The 6,800-nt window shown below is 41.1% G+C and overlaps 1 long non-coding RNA gene across 1 annotated transcript; it reads right to left on the bottom strand.

Annotated features, from left to right (window-relative positions):
• Positions 1 to 4,168: 4,168 nt before the first annotated feature.
• On the bottom strand, positions 4,169 to 6,457 carry LOC107023715. Its single transcript, XR_001457242.2, has 2 exons — positions 5,629 to 6,457; positions 4,169 to 5,481 (listed from the first exon to the last, which is right to left on the bottom strand). It is a non-coding gene; the product is annotated as an uncharacterized LOC107023715 (long non-coding RNA).
• Between the last annotated feature and the right edge of the window lie 343 nt (positions 6,458 to 6,800).

Here is a 6,800-nt window from a genome sequence, read left to right as displayed (position 1 = left end):
TGAGCCACCACAACATCTGTGAGACTGACTTCATCGTTATTGTCTCCATGGCTGTATTTCCTCTATATGAGTTTTGTCCGGGGAAGGAATCTGCAGGACCTTTTGATCTAGTGAAGTAGGGATGATCTGCCAGCTTTTATCGACACAGACCAGTTAAAGGTACCTGTGAAGTGAAACAACACAAAGGCAAATTTGTTAGTGCATGTTCGGAGTACAAAATGCATAATATCACACAGAAGCAGATAAAGAAACAAGTCACTTTGTTTGAGGATATTTTAACCCACTAATGAGGACGGAAATTTATTTTGAACAAACAGGAATTTGTTTGTTTAATGCTTTCTCGGGAAGGTTGAATCACGCTGAGCTATGGTCTTCTTTCAGCTTCCTTTCGATGTCCGTTAATCTTATCTTGATATCTTCGTAACACGGAGGAGAATGAAAATTTTGAGCGATAGGGGCCGAGCCGGGAAAGGCTGCCTACGTATCTCACAAGGAGAATTCAGGCCCAACGTAGTTCGGATTAGAATGACATATTTTCATTCATTCTTTCATTGCGATTACAAGTGAATTGAAAAAAAAACATTGAAATTCCTAGAAGATGACGATAACATTTTGGTGATTTATCGTCTCGTGGCTGTGTCATTCCTTTTCTTTCAAACAGTCGGAAATGGAGGCTTGTAGACGATTTCCTCCTCATCGTCCTCCACATATAATTCATTGTCAGGGCCACTGTTATTTGCTCCCTGGTCACAGGCGAAGTATTTTCTGCCCTTCAAGTTGCCACGGGTCGTCAATTCCTTATTAAGTGACGCGCTTTTGGCCAATAGTACGGCAGTCTCAACATTTATCTTTGTTTCTCTCGCCTTTCCGTCATGCACTTCCAAACGAAGCATGTTTAACCTTTTTCATAGGCTTTCGGTTTCCATCTCAACCTCTTTCTTTCTTTTTATCTGCGACGCCAGATCTTCATCCAATGTCGCGGCTGCAGCTTTGTAGATTGCCGTGGTCATGTCAACTTTAAGTCCTTCCTCTTTAACTTTTTGAATTTCTCGAGCGACTCGCTCGATCTTTCTTCGCAATTCCTCTTCCGTGAGCTCCGTCTGGACGTTCTTGCCTTTATCCATAGCGGTGATTCACCTTTCCTGAGACGATAGAGCGGTATTTAGGATTTGTGGTATGCGAGATGGACTTTTGAGTGAGAAACTTGAGAGTTGAGAATTTTGGTCGGACATTTGTAAAAGTGGCTTTCGTATATTCTTTGGAATTTCTGGCTAGAAGTGGGTTTATGACATCCTCATTCAAAGCAACATAACACATAAGCATTTAAATACACATATATATCGTGTCCTAATCATGCGTGCGGACCATTTTGTGCCAAGGGTAGGGATAGCGCATTCGAATGATGTACGTGTGAATTTAAACCAAATAAACAATTCCCCGCCCAAATAATATTTGATAATGAATAAAACGTTCAAAAGAGGGAAATAGACATAAAGACAGACCCACACAGGGGCCATTAGAAAGTGCAATAAAATCAGCACACAGGGGCTTATGTAATGTAAATACAAGTAAAGAAAACCCACGCAGGGGTGATGCCCTCTATGCTGCTCCAGATGGTCATGTTCCGTCGTCGTCTTTCTGGATTTTGTGTTGCTGAAACATATACCTCAGCATCAATAGAAAACCTTTACCCAGACGTCCTTTGTCTTCCAGACTCTCGTATCGCATCCTCTCGATTTTTTGCTGGTTCCTGCTGTCAAACTCATCATACCCCTGCCTCAGTCTTTCGATATCTCGAGTTGCCCTCTCAAGAGAGTCTTGATTCCCTACGAACTTGGCATAGACCTCATTGGCCTCTTCCTTCATCTCTTGCAGTTCGGCCACTGCTTTGGCCTCTCTGTCTGTCACACTGCGAAAGCTACGCGGAATCTGAAAGGAGATATTCTGTATGTCCTTCTTCAGCCAATCTTGGTAACCTTCATCGTATCCAGCATTGAATCGGTCCAGGGCGATAGTGTCTTTACCCATGCGCTTGGCGTTTTTCCACTCCCAGAGCATTTCTGAAGCGTCATGCACTCTGTCATCTCCGATGTCATACACATAAGCGCCGTAGTACGCTTCTCTGGGCACGGTCTGTTTTCTTCCGAATTGTCGCAAGACTCGGAATGGCGCGTAAGGGCGAATTCCTCGAATGCCTGGTAGAGGGAGCACGACACATCTATGACTCTCCACAACAACTTCCTTGGATATAAAACGGTCGAGCATCCATTGGAGGTGTTCCTCTCTCAATTTAGAGAAAATTTGGGCCCATCTCCCTCTAGTTCTCCGATTGTTCATGTTTCCCATAATAGTAAATCGTTTAAGTCTTTGAGAGTGTTCTTGTTGTCGAGGGCGTGCAATTCCCGAGTTCCAGCACCTTTCGCCAAATGGCTGAGAATCCACCACTGGAGGAGCAGATTACACCCTTGGAAATATCGGTGCCCTTCTTTGCACATACCCAAGGCTCGATATATGTCAGATAATATGACTCGAGCTACGGAGTAGTATTTTGTTGTTCCTTGATTTTTGTATCCTTTGAACAACGTATGGACGAGTGTTATGACTCTGGTGTTGATGGTAAAACTCGGACCGTGCGGGAAGACCATTGTTCCCAACAATGCCACGGCAAATGCTAGGGGACGGACCTCGTTCCACTCCCTATAGGAAATCTTAATCTCCCGATTATACGCGGCGTAGAAACTCGCGTGTCCGAATCTGGCATAGAGATCTCTGAACATCACATGGGAGTCCTAACACCAATAAGTGAAATATTTTCATAGTCCAAACCATTCAGCGATGTTCTCTACGGAAGGTTTGTTGGAAATGAAAATATCCTCTTGTTTTCGGCCTCTCCTCTCTATGCCAGTGCCCATGGTGTCTATGCAATCCATTATCTCTTCTAGTGTCGGGGTAATTTCGCTGTTCCGAAACGGAAGACCATTTTCTGACTGTCCCAATACCCTGTAAGCACCTCTATTAGCTCTGGCCAACCATCCATGTTGATCAGCTCGGTTAAGGCCCCTACGTACTTGTTATGGGTTCGTCTATGATCCCCGTCCAAATCGTTGTACCACATCGTAAGCTGAGGTGGTGCTGAGACAACCATGTCAAACTTCGGGAAACGATCCATCTGTAAAATAAAAACCCTTTAGATTTTCCCCACCCCGAGTTGGTTTTCACACATACATTTCCGAATATCAAGCAATATAATGTGTCGTGAGTTCGAAGACCTTAGACACAATTTTGGCGGTTTTTCTACTAAAATGGACTTAATACGCCTTGGGTATTAAGCTGTCCTAGGCTGATGCCTAATTCGGTTTTGGTTTCGCTCTATCTTAGGCTTTCTAGATTTGTTTTCAAATTGACGGTTACCCGAGTTGGACAAACGTCGGGGTGGAGCTATCAAACAACGCCAGATGACCGCATTCCGACTATTTGTTTGATACTGCCAAACGAATTTTTGGGTATATATGAAGAAAGTCACGGTAAGCCGCGTAACTTCCGTTTCCTAATGCAAACTATGTGCCGTTTGGCGGAAGTATGTCATGAAATGCAATTCTTCGAAAACTATAGTAATTAAGCAAGTAAACAGTTATCGCAAATAGTCAAATAAGTTAATCTTAGGGTTAGAATCCTCCAAATATTCCCCAGCGGAGTCGCCATTCTATTTTATCGAAAAAAGTATTTGAAAGGAGTTTGTTTTCTTTTAAAGATATTTTCGACATTTTAGGAGTCGCCATTTAATTATTAAGAAAAATTAAGAAAACATGATTCCCAACAATTCAAACAGGAAAATTGTTATGAAAACATTTTAAGGGTTCGGGATTCCTATTAGCTTCTTAGGAAGGTGTTGAAGCACCTATGACGCTCCGCTAACTACGGTTTTCTGGCGATTAACAACTTGACTATTTTTATAGATTTTGCGAAGTTTTTCAAATTGAACTTATTAGAGTTTTACTTATACAGATTTACAAGTTTGAAATATTTGTCATTTTGAGATTCAGTTTTAGTTTTAAGGTTTGATAAGACAATAGGCGTTCGACGGGGTTTGGAGTTTTCTAACCCTAACTAACGACATTCAAGCAAACATGTAAATGAATAGTAAAAGAGAGAGAGAGAGAGAAAGAGAGAGAGACAGAGAGAGAGGTTTTTGGTCCAAATTCGGGTTCTGTTCGCCTGGACAGAATTATGGACCCACCTGTTTTTGGGTTTTTGACCCATTCACTTGTCTTAGTCTAAACATACAAAAAAGAAATACAAGAAATTAAGAAAAACAACAAGGGTTTATGCCCATTACAAATAAAATACGAAAAAAGAAAAAAAATAAAACATATAAAAAGTCTTCTGATCCGTCTTCTTCTAATTTCTTCAATCCTCATGAAGTTGGACTCCATATTGTTTGCTTTGACTCGATAAAGGAATTGAGCCTCTACGGATCTTCCAAAATGTAAAGAAAAAGGGAGTCTCGAAACGGACTCGAGGGGAATTTTTCATGCAAACAAACAAAAAAAAAGATATAAGTAATGCTAAAAACATACAATAGAGCTATTTAGTGAAGTACACAGTAAACCCCAAAGGAAACAAATAAACAAATGGATGATTTATAAGAAAGATAATAGAAGCTGAGAACCAAGACTCCTTCATCAAAAGTTCGACGGTATGCTAATGAACGAAATCAAATTCAACGAATATGCAACAACCAAAGGCCAACAAATAAAATGTCAACAACTAACTTAGATCAAGCTGTTCTAACTGACCCATTTCAAATATTCGAAAACAACAAAAAATAGTATCAACAATAACCTAAAATTAATCACGAACAATGCATCAGGGCAACCTGCCATAATCATTTTCAGAGAGATAACAACTAAACTGTATGCTTCTGCAGACCAATATTCAAAAGAGAGGAAAGAAATCGACCAAAGCCTATTATATTAAGCTATTTTAAAACCCAAAAACTCCCTGTGAGGAGCATAAAATCGGCAAACAAAATTGCAATTCAAGATCATAGAAAGATAGATAAAGAAAGGCAGGATGTTGCATCTCCCTTTAGTTTGTAACGGTTCAACACAGTCTAATGGCCAATGCAGTATCGAGAATGCAAACTATCGAACCGCCACCCATAGTATTTCACGCATACACCAAACATCAATATAGTTAACATCAAAACACATCGTACCATCCCACAATGCAAGCCTCGCACAAGTGAAGCATATCAAGAACTAACATAACAAAACTTAACAACTGATCACCATTTACCAGCCATTTGATGTGTGACAGTGGACTTCACACTAAAGAAACCCGAATAAACCTTTAAGAATGAGAAGCATATTCAAAGTTCCAATCTAAATTTTGTCGAAAACCAATAACTATCACCAAAAGAAATCACGATGGCCATGACGACATGAACAAATCGATAACATGACATGGAAGCAGCAAGTTCTGAAAGATTGAAGAAATCGAATCAATAGTGATGCAAACGAAAAGAAAACTCGGTTGATAACATTGCAATAATCAACGCAGCGAGCTCATGATCGAAACAAAATGCTAAGTTAAAAAGGATGAAGAAAGCTTTAAGAGGGCAATTACATTCTTCGGAGCAGCGATGCTTGGGACGAGCAACAAATGACGACGACTTCCACCAATCGAAGACACGTACACCCAAGTGACAAAATGAAAGTATTGGCTCGATTAGCTTATCGATCCGTCGATCTCCGGCTTCGCACAAATTCTGGCAACCGTTTCTATGGTCGCTCAAAGCTTCTACCAACAGATTTGAACAGGATAAATGATAGAGAAAAAAAAAACTCCACTCCATCTTAATCCAAAATTCGACCTCTGTAACTTTCCCTTTTTTCTTCCGGAATAACCTACAAAGCTAAAGACCCTTTTTGCTCAGAATTTCCAATCCAAAAATTTCCAACCCCATTATCGTTTGAGGGGGGGGGGTATTTATAGAGGGAAACTAGGGTTTCTTTTGGGTTAAGAGGGCGGGGGAAAAAAGGGAAAAGGTTGGGGTAAAATCGATATTCCAAGTCTCCATTTGAAATCGGAAGAAACCCTGAAGAGATAAGGTTGGGGCCGAGTAGTACGAGCTTCGTACCATTCTCCAACGGAATGGTGCGAACAATCGTTTGATTTTGCTCCAAAGACAAGAGGGGTGCTGCGATATCACCACGTCGTTCTCCATTTCGTACAAGTACGTTATGCCTCGCACAAACAGACAAGGGGAATGAGGGAGACGCTACGACGCGTTGCACGGGATCGGTTCTGGGAATTTCTCTTGCGCGTGGATGCTGGGGGTCTGGGTTTTGCGGGTGAGAGAGACGAGGGAAAGGGGATGAGAAACGCGTGGGTTCTATTTTAGGGGATTTTAGGCGTCTTCTGCTGGGAATTATCGTGGCTGCTGGGTCTGGGGAATGCGTGAGTGAGAACAGGGAAGAAAAAGAGAAAGGGAGAGGGTCGGGTCGGATTTTTAAGTTTAATGGGTTGGGTTTTACGAAATGAATTGGGTTGAGCGGAATAGGGAAGTGGGCCGGATATCAATTGGATTATTTAAATTGGTGAGAGTAGAAGGAATGGGCCTGGGGTCAATTGGGGTTGGGAATTAAGAAGTAAAGCTTAGGCTGAAAAGAAACAAAAGGGAAAGGGCCCAAACTGGTTCTAAAAAAAAGAATTAAAAGGAAAAATAATCAATTGGTTTAAAGTAAAACAAATTTGGTATAAATTTATTAACGAGCTTATTTATTTAATAACCTAAT

The sequence above is a fragment of the Solanum pennellii genome, chromosome 1 (assembly GCF_001406875.1).
Source record: "Solanum pennellii chromosome 1, SPENNV200".
In the NCBI taxonomy this organism is placed as follows: Eukaryota; Viridiplantae; Streptophyta; class Magnoliopsida; order Solanales; family Solanaceae; genus Solanum; species Solanum pennellii.
This window is presented reverse-complemented; position numbering and strand designations above follow the sequence as displayed.